Raw genomic sequence first — 15,782 nt, 5'->3', positions numbered from 1 at the left:
GTGCAACAATTTTTTGTGTTTTTTTTTGTGTAAAATGGGCGGATGTACAGCTATTAATTGTTCAAATCATTCACGGAAAGGTCATACATTGGTAAAATTTCCTAAAAATGAAGAAAGAAGAAAAATATGGGTAAATAATTGCCGAAGAGACAATTGGAAACCTGGTCCAGGCGCTGAACTTTGCTTAGTAAGTATAATGTTAATTACGCCTTCATTTAGAGTTTATATCTTCTCTGATGTTTATAATGTGCAAGTAAAGTGAAATTCTTGTTTACAATAACCTGAGTATCTGCTAATTTGTGTAATAATAGCTATAATTAAATTAGTCTAGGGTTAATGTACCCGTCGCCAAACATCGCCAATGTAGATGTTTTGAATATGGAAAAGAAATTTCCCTTCTAATATAAAGCGTGGATTTTGTTTTCCTGTGCTAATTGTGGAATTTATACTAATGTAACATGAAAATCATTAGCATATTGAAATTTATTAAAAAATAAATAATAATTTGGAAAGTCAAGATAAAATCTGAATGTTTGCTAAAGATATATGTAACATTATACTATACTTGCAACATCGTTGGAATGATATATAATTTTTTCTTTATTTTATAATCACTATTGTTAAAAAGTTAGATGAGTTGTTTATGCACGGTGCTCACTATTGTTTCTTGGTTAAAATAACTTCCAGAATTTTGACATTGACATCTGAAGTCAATAGAATAAATTGAATAGTGTGAGACAAAATATATATAATCTGACTTCAATAATTGCAAGGATTGTGCAAGTTTATTTATAATCACAGTATTATACAATTTGGCAATGGAGTAAAGATTTAGAAATGAATGCAGAACATTCAAATTAGTATTTTCTTGTTTCTAATATATAGAAATATAGTCTATTTTCCAGTATAAAAGTTTTACTTAAAAGTATGGGAAAGCAGATTTGTTTCATGCATGATCTTTATAATACTGGTATGAAATGAATGAATTTTAATCTGTAAACAATTTTTTGTTAATATTGAAATGCGTTTCTTTGGGTACATTTTTAGGCACTTGTGGATCATGTCAGACAACATGCAATAGAAAAAAGATGTCCGTGTGCATAAATTTTCCCATTGTGTTACTTCATTTTATCTAAATTTCAAGGATAATTCTTTTCATTTTTATATGGCATGTTATCAGTATAAAGGCTAGTGAAAATAAATTGGTATGTGTATCTGTTTTTGAAGTGTAATGCTTAAATAAAAAGATGGTGTGTCTTTCTTCATTTAAACAAAATTTCAAGGATAGTATTTTTCAGTGTTGTACGGTTTGTTATTTCTCAATGTAAAGTGTAACAAGGGGGAAAAAAACTGGTATGGTATATCTGTTTTTTAAGCATGATAATTTTATTTATTTCTTTAGTGATGCATATATATAGAGAGAAGGTGTTTGGTCCAACTGAAGTTATAATAAATCTAATTTTACTAGATCTCTCCCTTCCCTCAGGTGTAGAAAATTTTCAAGTGCAGAAAGTTTATTTGCAGAATTAATTCATTTCTGATAAACTTATTATCATTAATTTTTTATATAACATGTTATTAAGTTACACATTTGACTACTGTGTAATAAAATTGTATTTAGGGCAAAAAATTAACTATAATTTTGCATCTGGTGACTAATATCATATGCTTCTAAGAATATTACTTTAACTTTTTCCATAATTTTTGTATTTCAGGAACATGAAACTGTTATTTTGATATACTTAAATAATAAAAGTGTGTATCTGAATCAATTAATGGATACAAATATTTTACAGTTATTTTTAGAAGATATTTGCCATATCGCTTCTAATAATTCATAAAGTATGTTAAAATATAGGTAAATAATTTGGTGCAGAATTCAAATTTAGGGTTTAAAATATAGTCAATCATAAGACTAAATGATTTTTATTGTCATGATTTGCCTGGGCTTAAGAATGTACTTTTCGCCCGGTGGAAATTGTCATCAAACTGTCCTGAACAGGCTTTTTGTTGATAATAATTTCCAGGCTTATCAGTACCTCCTTTTGAGTGGAGGGTATGCAAGTATAGTACCCAATTTAAATTACATTGTGATTGTAATAATATTGTGGTATGAAATAAGTGATTATAATTACAATTTAGGTAATTGCATTGTAATTATATTACATTGTATCTGTGAACTCTTAATTTCATTACTTTATGCAATTATGTTGTAAGTGCATAATCTAATTGCAATAATATAATCTATTCGCAATTACAAAATAATTATAAATGCAGTTACATCTTAAATAGAGGCCATTTTAATACTTTTAAATTTTCGCAAGATAACTTTCCATTAAGGTTCATTTGGAGGAAACTATGCAAATATTAAAAAAGAAGTTATGCTAAATTTACATATTTTGTACAGTACTTTCTTGTTATAATGCTGTTCAATATATCTTCAATACTTTTGTAAATTTAACGACATTCTTTGCAATCACTGTGGTGCTTTAAAAAGAAGTTTCTTAGTTATGCTTTCTAATAAGAATGGGTTTAAAATTAAGTATTATGTATAATAACTAGCAGTTAAAAAAACTTGACTGCATGAAAATGCTGTTGCTGTGTAAAATAAAAAATAAGCTTTCTTTTATCCTTTGAAATGAATTACATGTGGTTAAGTCGTCCTTTTACAATTTAAGAATGTGGTTAACACACATTCTTAAATTGGACAGGTTTTATCTAAATTATTAGTATAAAATATATAAACTATGAATTATTTTGTAACATAACTCAAATTACAAAATTCATTCTATATACGTTCAAAGTTATTATCTTTTATGGAATAACTGTTTTTTTAATTTAGGTAAAAACTGGATTTTTAGAAGTATTACAAATACAATGCAACACAAAGGTGATCTGATTGAAGAGGAAGGACTTTTTATTACGGTTTCTAGTTCGTATTTATATTACATTTGATGAAAAGCATCCAAAACACAGAATGCTGTACTTTCTTCTTCCATATTATGTTATGAAATATTTCACACATTTAAAAGAAAGTGTTTCTTCAGAATCTTGCACAATTATTTCCATGTACCTCAGACTTAAATGACAACATATTCTTAAGTTATTTTTTTAGTATGAATTTACAGTGTTTTTATGGAAATTTTTGTTAAAATGTCATTAAGATAAATTTATTTGCACACTCTACGCTTTAACTATTTCCCCATTTGACACTATTGAAAGTTTTTATTCATATCTTATTTATTATAGTCTGCTAACGAAACTGACACATTTAAAGAATAAGTTATTTTGAATATGTTTACAAAATATACGCGAAATTTTTATTTAAGTGAAAACGTCTATATACTATTCGAGAATTAATAAATTATCCGAAAAGTTTATATGCGCTGAATACCGCGCGTCTATAAAATAAATCTTTAAAAAAACAGCAGACATTCAGCCAGCGTGTGCGATAAACGCGCCAAAATTGGCAGCGCGTTCACTCCCTCGCCAAGAGAGAAACGTTGGTGATTCAGCCTGGTTTAGAGGAGCCTTAGGTCGACGCTTATCCCAAACTCGGCGTAAAGTTGAAAACTTTGAACCCTATGCCACGAGTCCTAAACCAGATTCTGTGACGTAGCAGAAACTGGTTGCCTTGGCAACGGAGCTCGGCTTTAACTACTTATGCCCTTTACGTCCTCGTCTGAACGGGGCCTTAAAGGCCAAAACGGGATTCACTACACCGAAACTGAGAAAGCAGAACTTTCAGTACAGCATTTGGAATCTCAATTTCGCATAAACAATATTCATGATACTACAACTGAAAACTTAGTTCAGAACTTCAACACCAATTACTGTACAAACCAACGACTTCATATAACAGTATATATCTCTTTGGTACAAACCCACGCTAGGACAACATAATTCCAGTCATGTCATCGGATGTCGTTGGCTATATCTAAAAGTTTATATTAAATTTGCATTTTACTTTTTCATATACATTCAAGATATTCAGAAAGGGAATTATAACTTGAAACCGTTTTCAGTGTCTCATAAATTTATTGATTCAAATTAAAAATTCTTGCTTTCCTGTCCAAGAAACAGGAGAAAATTTTATCTGAAATAGGAAAGATGAGACATATTAATAACAAACAAAGCAATTAATTTGGAAGTCAAAGAACAAAAATCAGCGTTATATTTTCAAATATCCACAGGACTAGTTTCGATGGTTTTACCGAACCATCATCTTCAGCTGCAAAAGCGCAAATGAACGAGATAAGATATAATGAAAATTAGATTGTGAAAATTTGAAAATATAACGCTGATTTTTGTTGTTTGACTTCCAATTTGATGTTTGTTCGGCTTGTTATTGTATCTTAATTAAACAAAGCAATGTTGTTACTTATTAGCTTACAATATAATTTATTCAATATGGTATTTTTGTAAAGAAAGAGTGTTGCTGTACATTTGATAAAGTAAAAATAACCATTTCATTTAATAATTAGAAAAGTTATTATTTATTTAATAATTAATCATAAGAATATGAATAATTAAATATTTTTTCGGAGATATATTTTCCGGCGATATTTTTTTTCTATGGATCCCAGCATACATTTTTGAAGCATTATGCTCTAAATAAATGTCTTGTTTGAACATAGCATTTATTGTTGACAAATCTCCAACCAAAGGAAATACTTTACTAGGGAGGATATTCAAACAAAAATTTTTATTAGAATAAATATTTTCGTTATTTTAATACTACTAATAATATACAAACATTAGTTTAAGGTCACTATAGTTGAGTGAATAAGATTGCTGGATGTTGGTAGTTTGTTGTTGGCAACCGAACAGCTTAGCTGCTTGTGGTCTTTATGATTTTCCCGATGCGTAACGTGAATTCAAGCTAATTTTATTTAGAAAATTGCCCACGAAGGTGTTCTCTTAAAGCAGAAAACCCATGACTTCTTAAAAACTGTAAAATATAATCTGTGGATATTTTCCGTTATACGATAACACGAAGAAAATGATTTCCTATACGAAACATATGATCAGCGCTGTTATTGCGCGCCGTTTAATTAAATGCATCCATCTTATTCCTTACAATTAATTTTCCTCTTTCAAAGAAAGTTTGATTTCAGTAAAATGTACTATTTACAATGTGTCATTTTATTTTGCTCGTTTTTTATGCAAATATTCAAATTCAGATAGATATTGCGTAAGTTCAGAAAGCCAACTAGTCTCCAAGCGGTAAGATAGCTGAGCACCGGTAAATTCTAGAGGCTGCATGGAAGGCTTAGGGGTTTTTCATAAGTACAATTGATTGTGAATCAACAGTTTGTTTCCCACAAAAAAAATCTGCCCTGAAGACTTCCTTTTCCTTAGACAAATAGGTCCTGTGTGCTTTATCATAATCCAAAATCATAAGCGTATAAATCTTTTATCATAGCCGATGATGACGATAAAATACTTTCTATCTGATGTGTCAAGTTAGCATAATTGTATATTTCTAACGAAAATTGTTTGGCTCATGTTACCCTATAATGAAAAAAAGATTCAAATCGGTTTTTAGCTTAAACAGTATTTTCATAATTAATTATATCACGAATTTTATCAATAGTATTCTTAGTATTAATTGCAGGCATGTATTCAAGAATATAATATACACAAAGTTGTGTCTAATGATTACGGCTAATTTTTATATAAAATTTTATAGTATAAAAATTTAGGTTCATAGGTCAGCCATATTTAAAAGAGTACTTGTGTATTATAAGAAAAGAGAGAGAGAAATTTAAGAATCAAAAAATTTACCACGAAGTAATATAAAAATGCAATTAGAATACAAAAGAGTACAATACTGTTTCATGTTTTGTGGATATACTTGAAGACAGAAACATGTTTCAGCTGTATTCGTTCATCGGAGAAAAGCTTTTCATATGAAGCTATTTTTTTTTTCCAAATCTTTCACAATACAAGTAAAACAAAAGCAGTATAGGAATTTCTTTTCTTAATACCCAACCGAAGAGCTGAGGGGACGTACAATGATTAACATACAATGCGTGCCTTGAATTATTTTGCTTTACATGCAGTTTCCTTATATATGTAAAACAAAATAAACTTTCACCCATTCCAAGATTTGAAGAACTCACAGAGAGAGAGAGAGAAATATCTATAACAAATTTTATTGCTGTTTGACTGATTGCTTCGGAAACGTCTTCCAACTCAAGCTTTCAAGCTTCAAGCTATTCAAATACGAACGCTTCTCAGCAAAGCCATTTGGACCGCATCTGCTTTGTTAAAAGAAAACCTTTTGGGGGTAAAATCATCCACTTCATCGGGTTTTTCAAACAAAGCAGTCAGTGGTCCTGTTACTACCTACTGACCTAGAGAAATTTCTCAGAAACTTTTGTTCGAAAAAAACGAGTTTTATATTTTTAAGAATTTCCACTCTGACAGCAAGATTTTGTTATTTTTCATATATAGATGAAAATAAATTAATTTGTTTTTAATAAAGAAGAAAAAAATTAATAAGCTTATTTAAATTTTTTACACAGCACCGAGTAAGGAGACGAAATTTAATTTTCTTTATAAATATTTTTCTCAGACAATACTTTATTGTTTTTCAAATTACGAGAATAGTGCGTTAGTGCATGCATTTTCATATCAGATTTGTTTAATTAATATATATGGATATGCCGAACAAGCACACTTTCGCACACGTACGCTGTATATTAGTACATACATAAAAATGAAATAAAATTTGAAAACAAGCAATTTAAAAACTACTGTATTGAAAAATTATTGAAGATTTGTTTTTACCTCATTTTTTTTTTTTCATTATATACACTTACTTCAGTTTTTTTATATGCATTTACTTAATTTTATTTTCTTATATGCATTTACTTAATTTTATTTTGTTATATGCATCTGTTAGTCTTTTTGAAAAATTTTTAGATTTTTTGAGTATGGCAAAGGAAACAAGACCTATCAGACGAAGGCAATGAATGTCTCCATGGACGACTTTCTAAGTAAAACATACTCATGTTCATGTTACACATAGGGGAAATCACAAAATTCAACCAGTTCGTTTGTTTGGGTTCGAATATGAGTCGAAATAGCGATAATCAGATATCTTAGCCAGGAGGCCATTGATTGGGTTTGACAGATTTGGAAACTTATAAATAGTATTTAATAAATATAATATTATTAAACGAATCGGATTTATATAAACCAAATAAAATTCTTATATCGAACTCAACTAAAACTCGATATAATTTACACTGATAAACTGATGTGTAATAACACTGATAAATTAAAATACTAAACGGAATATACATTAATTCTACATAGATAATTTTTTGTAATGTATTTCGCTGGAATGTCCGGCCGCAGATCCTGATCAACTAAAACTCGATATAATTTACACTGATAAACTGATGTGTAATAACACTGATAAATTAAAATACTAAACGGAATATACATTAATTCTACATAGATAATTTTTTGTAATGTATTTCGCTGGAATGTCTGGCCGCAAAATCCTGATTATATATACCCTTATTTTAAGGTTGTCACATATCTGATGGTTTGACTTTTACCTCAAAACACAAAGCATCCACAAAATTCAGTAAAATTAATAACTTTATTTCCCTGTTGAAAATTCTCTGAATCTTTTCAAATATAAAAGCACACGCGCCAAGCAGTTTGCTTTAAATAAATATATGCAGCAACGAGAAGATGCGCTTTAGACAGCAACTCGTTTCGAAAATCGAAAATTTTTCTAAATGTAAGAGATTTGTCGCTTAAATTAATTTTTCGATAAACAAACAAACAAACAAACAAACAAAAAAAAAAAAATAGAATCGCATATTATTAAAAGAATTTTATTGATAATTCAGATTCTTAAAACAAGAACATTGTTAATATAAAAAACAAAGAAAAAATAAACAACATACTTCATTCAACGGGGGCCAACTTTGGCGCATAAACTCTTCAACAGAAAAATATTTGAAGCATGTTATGGATAAAGGTTTATTTGATTATGGCAAAGTACTCGATGGTTATTTGCCTAAGGTGAACGATGCCTTCGTTCGAGGACTGCCTAACGGAAATTGGCTTGCATACATGTTACACATATGGAAAACTAAGAATATCATCCTGGCAACCAGCCCGTTTGCCGGAATTCGAAACCCGGACAGAACCACCAGTTGTTCCGTTAGACTCCGCTCAGTCGCTGATGGGCTGTCCGATAACGGAAAAGTTCAAAATTTCATATTAGAGGAAAAGTGGTAGCATAGTATAATTCGAAGTTATTGCCATTTCAGTAATGTGAAGAGATTTCAAGAATGTTTAATTATTTTATTTAGCTTATGACAAACTAAATAAAATAATTAAGAATGAGAATCTCAAACAGGGCTCAATAAATAGGTTCTGCATGCTTTCATAGAGAACTGGGAAATAAAATACATGTTCTGTTTTGAAATGACATCAAAAGGAACATTTTATCGGAAAAATGCACAACCCAAGCTGTACGGCCTGTAAATTATATTTATTTAATGAGAATAAGAAAGTGTAATAAACAAATAATATCACATGAATATTTGCTCAGATCATTCATAAAACCAAGATGACTTAGCTGATCACATTCTGGCTATCTTCAGCAAGTTATCACATATTTTAACACAGTTTTTTGTAACGCCCATATAGCAGAAAAAAGGTACCTACATTTCTAATAACAGTTTTTAAATGGAACACTATCATTTTGAGTTATAAAATATACTTTTTATGGCTTATTAGGGCACGTTGTGAAATTATAAATTATAGAATTTTTTAAAGTGTGAAAACTAACCGTCTCTTAATGAAGAAAAAGTAAAATGTTACAGAAATGATAACTTATGTCTAAGTAAGAAAAGATATATTTATAATTTATTTAAATCTGTTATTAAAGTGATAGTAATAATCAATCCTTATCGCTATCGCCACGACTTCAACCTCAACTAGATTTTGTCCATAAAATTTGTCGAAAACATTATGAAGCATATTTCTAATATACAAGCAGCAAAATCTCCCATAGAAAATATAAGAGCTGGCTTTAAAGTCGCCCAAATACTTATTGCCTTCGGCCATTCGGGGTCAAAATCATGTGACGAAACACTCCGCCTTCTGGACACATTTTGTTGTGATAAGCATAGCTCGTTTGTATAAACCTATACTTCAGAACTTCCTTCAGCCTAACTGTTAATTTCGAAACCAATTTGTTACTTTCGAAACGAATTTTCAAAGTCTTTTGCGTGGACATTTCCCAAATTAAAAATTTTTTCTGCTTATGTATTCACATTTTATTTCATCTTTTCCCAATCATTTAAAGACTGACTTCGGTCACGAACTTTTATTTTTTCTACGGACCTTGAGATCGTGGGTTCTATTCCCCGCCGTTTTATTGAACTACCTGCGTTTGCACGGAGCTTTTTAAGATCAATTTTAATTGATTGCATGACATAAATGTCAGTTTGTTTTTTCTCGCCTACGGGTGTGGTGTTTATGATTTGTTAACACCTTTATTTTAGTATTACCATGAATGGTCTTTGGCACTTTGTTTGATTTACTGAATAAAAGTCTTTTGTAGTTATGTTCCAGTGCAAGTGAAGTTCACAAGAACTTTACTTTCCGCCTGCGGGCGATAGGTGTAAATGCACCTTTGATTTCTTCACAAACGCAAATCACCTTTGGCAAATTTTTATCTACTGGATAAAAATCATAATATGAGAAGCTCAGTTAAGTAATTTTTTTTTACCTTATGTCAATAAACTGGCCAAAAAAAATTACTTTTTACCTTATTAATAAATTCAAAAACTCAATTTATTTTAGCATGTTTCAAAGAGTTCACTTGAGTGATTAATATTCATAGATGCATTCAAAGGGTATTTTATTTTTTACAATACATAAATAGGCATTAATTATACATTTGAAAAATTCCACTCAGAATTTATTAAGAAGTATTCAAAGATTATTTTACAGTAGATAAATAATATAAATTACATATCTTCAAAGTTATATTAAAAAGTATGTCTTATCTTCTGTGTGTGCGCCTTGCATTGTTTCGGCCTTGCCGGAGTAACAATTTTCTAATATGAAATTCTTCAGGAAATCTCTGCCAACAAGACCGCAAACTTTGCCAACATACTGGATTATATAATCATTTTACAAATTTATTTATTCGCACCTACGCTTCCTATTTAATCAGGCAAGCATAATTCTATTTTGCCATGGCTGCTCGCATTCTCATCTGGCTTACGACCGCCAGATGGCGACGCCTATGCAATAGTAAAAGTCATACTTCGACGCTCAAATAGAAATTGATATACTTTACGAAAGTAAAAAGAAAAGTGTTGCTTTTAAAAATAAACTGTTAAAAACCCAAAAAATTTTATGATTTTATGCCATATGCCTTATGTACAGATCAAGCATGGCTAAACTAAAGCTCGGAATTCATACTAATTCATTCACGCTTATTGTCATTTGAAACAGAATATGTTTGATATGATGTCTTTGTAACAATCACTAATTTAATTTTTAGAAATCACATTGTGCATATAGTAATATCAAGCTATGCCTTATTTGCTAATCTATGTTAAGTAAAAACTAAAGCCAAATAATTCCATATCTGGAAATGTTATGTTGATAATACTTTTGAAATGTGTAGTGGCTATCAGGGTAGCAGAAGAGATAAATGTATTGTACTCTTGTAACACCTGCATTCATAATGTACTTCAATCTTTATCGAATGCCTCGTAAATATGTGTAATTGGAATTTGCATTAGGAAAAACAAAACATGTCTAATGATCCACATTCTCAAGGAATTAGTTATGTGATGTGGTAGTGAGCTTTGATCTCTATATTGGCTCTGAAGTTAGCTGTGTGAGCTAAATGCCTACATATAATAAAAAACTTAACTATACTTTTCCTTAATCCTGATAGTTTGACAGCCCACAGTCCTACTTTTTTTTTAAACTTTTCCGTGTTTATTCCGTGTATTACCATGAGGAGATTGTATAGTTTAAGAAACAAGAAAAATTCCTACTTCTATATTTTCAAATTACTGCATAGTTTTTACATTATTGTAAACAGCAGTATGTCTCTTCTTTTATTTTCAATTTACTGCTATTAAAATCCGTTCTTCATTCTAACTGAGAAAAAACTGAAAGCCCAAAGAAAAAGCGTCTGCTGAAAAAGTAGAGTGTAGAAAAGTTTCCACTTTGTGCATACAAGGAATATGCTTCCTCGAGTACAGACTAAAAGCAAAAACATTTATTTGTTTATGTTTGTAAATAAGCATAATTGCTGAAATGCAAATCCTTGTTAATTTACATAAATTTTTTCATTTTTTTTTCAAAACCTTTGCCAGTTTTGAAACATGATAAACACCTGATTATGCTTTTTTTAAATATTTCTGAATTTTAACATGCAGTCCTTACTAACATGATGTCTGGTGAATTTGAAACAGGCATTAGTTCTAAGATATCATTTGTATGGACTAATACAGCAATCTAATTGTCTGAGCAAATATTCTTAATGTTTTTTATACATAGCTAGTTGTAGTGGCCCAGTTATTGCATGAGAAATAATTATTTTTATTTCATATATTTGTTCATATATTTAATTATTTTATAAAATTATCTTTAATATTTTGTTAATATTCATATTTATATTTCTTTTATGCTGAATGGCAATAAGTAGTTCATATTTATATTTAAATTTCTTTATGCTGAATGGCAACTAGTTCTAGTTCTGATTCATGATTGCTAGGTTTTGGTTTCAAAACGTTGCTCGTAGCGTCGCATTTCGATAGCTGGAAAATAAAATGCAATAACTTAGCTATTTGTTTATAATTCATGCTGTTACTAGTCATAAATTAATTTTAAACATTAGTAGCCAAGGCTACATCGGGGTGACCCTGATTAATTTTCGAAATGTCAACAAATGACTCTTCTGAAACTGCTATGAAAGATACGATGCAGTTATAGCGTTGCGCGCCTCTAACTAGCACGCAACCTAAAGGTGACTGTGTAAGCTTGTATAAACCACAGAGTCTTATAAAGGGTTTAAGTCCCTTTTTATTCAACGTACTAAATTACAATTGCGTCCTCTTGACGCTTACAACTGTGCCAACTAGGCAGTCAAATAAAAATAAAAACCTGAAAAGAAAGTAAAGACAATATTCTAACTACGAGGCTCTCTAAAATAACTAACTCACCGCGTTTTACAAATACCGCAGCTAATTCAGCAGACTTGAAGCTCACTGGAACAATTGCAACTACTTCCCGCCAAGCACATAGGCCGCAACGCGGGGTTCTTTAATTCTCGATTTCTACCTCCGCGCTCGCGAAGTAAGAATCACTCTCTCTCACCGAACTTGTTTCCTTCTATTTAAATCATACTACTTCCGCTGATAATTTGAATGCTTGCGCGTTCTACTCAAATTTACATATTCTGGCATTGGCAGTTCCAGGGGAAAGTAAGGCTTGACAGGAAAGATAGTTTAAACTTAAAATAAATGTTAGTTAAAATAAATATAAACCCTACATTTGCCGCTGCCAGAATTTGGAAAACTTGGAAGCAGGTCCTACAAACGACCTGTTGTAAGTTTATCTAATTCTGAACTAACTGGCGAAAGCCTCGTTTACACAAAAAAAATCTTATGTAACAATTAAAATTCTGTTAGTCGTTACAAAGCTTTCTTCTTACAGCAACTTTTCCTGGACTTCATCAATCAATCTTGGTCTTTCCTTCCAGCATCTGGAAGGAATAAGTATCAGTATCTTTCTACATACATTATAATTTACACTTTCTTGACACAATAAATTTTTGTTTTTAACGATTCGTTTTTCTTAGTTATTGCTTACTTCACATTGATTCAATTTTTCAAGCATTAATTTAACTTTACCCTGGCTCTCCACAATGTGTGGTGTCAAACGGGAATATTCGTGTTTTAGTCTTACAACACTTCCCCTAACCACCATGATTTGTTAGAAATCAACGACCAAATAGACACACCTTACTCGACATTCTACAACTCAATGAGCTACTTTAATATTCTTAAAAATTCAAATGTAGGTGGAGAACCCTACAAAACACATTCATTCTAACTTCCCCCTCATTCATCTTTAAACATGCAGGCTTTCGCTCTAAAGCATGACTTTACAGTTTAATACTTAAATTTTGACTTCATTGCTTTTAAGCATTCACTTTTAGCATCTACAATTTTATGCTTCTAGACTAAATTCTACTTTTACATAACATGCAAGTATTTACATACATTTACAAAAGTTTAATACATATGCTTTTTACAATTTACCATAAAATGAATAAGAGAAAATAAATTTTTACTTTACTCATTCTTCGCCAAGCTGGCGGCACTGGAACTAAAATTCTTATTAGTACAAGAATACGAAGTTATTTTTATCTCCGGCCAAATTTTGGCTTTGACATAACAGAATTAGTCTTTCGACCAACAGAAAATGCTTGTTTTTAGCTTTTACACTTAAAGAAAATAATACTTTTGCCTTAGCTAAATAAAGTAAAACAAAACTAAGTCTCAACCGAGACATATTGACTTTCGTCAAAACATAGAACTTCGTACTTATGCATAACATTTCGGAACAAAAGAGAAAAAAAATTTATAGAAGGTTTTAACTTATCTTTGAGTTTTCGATGCTTGAAACTCCGTCATCCGTTTTTGACAAAATTGATCCCAAGTTAGAGGTGTCATGGATGTCAATCTTCTCCTTGTTGATCTCCGCGTGTCGTCCCCGTTGATCTTTCTTTTGCGTCCTCTACATGCTGGCCTCTTGACGGAGTAATCGTCTGGTTGTTGTCCTTTGCGTTTCTGCCTGGGACGGCTGGTCTTGACGTCCTCCGGTCTGGAGTCCTTCTTGAATTTCTTCTGTTCGTCGTATTTTTGTGCCTCCTGTTGGCGTTTCAGTTTCCGGAACGGCGGCCTTGCTGGCACCTGACTCTGTGGCCGTGTGCGCGTTCTCCTTGATGTGTAATTTCTCCTGCCATCTTTTGTAGGTGGTGTTTTCGTCTTTACCACGGTTTCTTTACCCGGTTCATCTGTATTTTTGTTTTTCTTAAACGCCGGAGTTTGAAACTCATTTTTTCTTTTTGATACCGACGTCCGGGTTGTAGAAGTGCTAGGTCTCTCTTCAGTTCTCCGTTTCTTGGGTGGTGGAATAGTTGTTGCAGTCTCTGGCCCTTCTATTTCGTTTAGACTTGAGTCCTGCAAGAAACTTTTAAGGATTTCAAAATCATTTGGATTATAATATTTTTTCACCTGGTCGGGACTTGCTTTACAGATTTCCCCTCTCTCGTTTTTAAGATATAAGACTACTCCTTTGATTTCCTGAATTACATAGGGGCCTTCAAACTTTGGAGCTAGCTTTGCCATAAAATTGTCTGGGGCACTTGATAAAGAAAATTTCCGTTTCAATACTTTATCCCCAACTTTAAAATCTGCTTCACGGCGTTTTCTATCGTAATATAACTTTTGTCTATTTCTTGCCGTATCCGAAGTTTTAAGCGCCTGATCAATTAGTTTTTGCACGTCCTTTTGTCTAAATTCCTGCTCTCTGTGTTGCACAAAGAATAATTTATCTAAAGGCGTAATTAACTTTCTGCCTAAAAATAATTCTGCTGGAGTTTTTCCCGTAGTATCATGATGTGCCGTTCTTAAAGCATAAGCTAATTCGTTTATGTAGCCATCCCAGCGCTTGTGATGTGTGCTAACGTAACCGAATTATTTTTACAATGTTTTTATTAACTCTTTCTGCTATGTTAGCCTGTGGTCTATACGGAACCATTTTGATATGGCGTATATCAAGTCCATTGCATATGTTTTCAAATATTTGACTAATGAATTGTTTTCCGTTATCGCTAATGACTTTTATCGGTGCACCGTATTTTAAAATGTATCTGTGTAAGAATGCATCTGCGACTGTTTTGGCTGACGCGCGTTTAAGTGGAACAATTTCTATCCATTTTGAAAAATGATCTACTATTACTAAAAGAAAACGATTTTTATTTAACTCGCTCTGGGGGAAGGGACCAAGGAGATCTATGCCTACAATTTCATTCGGAAATGTAGCGCGAATGCTATTTAAGTACCCGGCCGGGCTGTAATTAATATCATTTATTAACTGACATTGATTGCAGGACCTGACATACGCCGTTACTATTTTGTATAATTGCGGGAAATATACCGCCTCGCGTACCCTTTTTAAAGTCTTTCTGACCCCGAGGTGGCCCGCTGTTTTTTTTTCGTGCAACTCCTTCAAAATGCTTAATCGAAGCGAGGCTGGGATGACTGGTTTGTACTCGAGATTTTCGTTTGTTGTTTTCGTATAAAATAATAAATTATCTATTATTTCATAGTTTTCTGCTCTATTTCTTATCGCATCGATATCTGTATGCTCAAAGCTTTCGGGGTCTTTCAAATAAGCATAGATATTTCCAAATTCAGGATCAGCTTTCAGTTCAGTAATAACCGTATCTCTAGAATCTAAAATTTTTGAAGTCAACACAGCGCATTTAAGTTCATTTCCTTCATCGTCCAGTTTTATACGAGAAAGTGCGTCAGCTACATTGTTTTCCTTACCCGGTTTATATTTTATTGTGATATTATATTCTTGGAGTTTTAAAGCCCATCTTATTAACCTGGGCGTTAGGTTTTTTCCCGAGTAAAGTCTACCAACAGCCGCATGATCCGAAAAGACTGTTACTGGCGATTTGCCGAAATAAACTCGAAATT

This window comes from Stegodyphus dumicola, chromosome X2, assembly GCF_044657685.1.
Source record: "Stegodyphus dumicola isolate Sdum_Otavi_A_Nest chromosome X2, ASM4465768v1".
Lineage (NCBI taxonomy): Eukaryota > Metazoa > Arthropoda > Arachnida > Araneae > Eresidae > Stegodyphus > Stegodyphus dumicola.
This window is presented reverse-complemented; position numbering follows the sequence as displayed.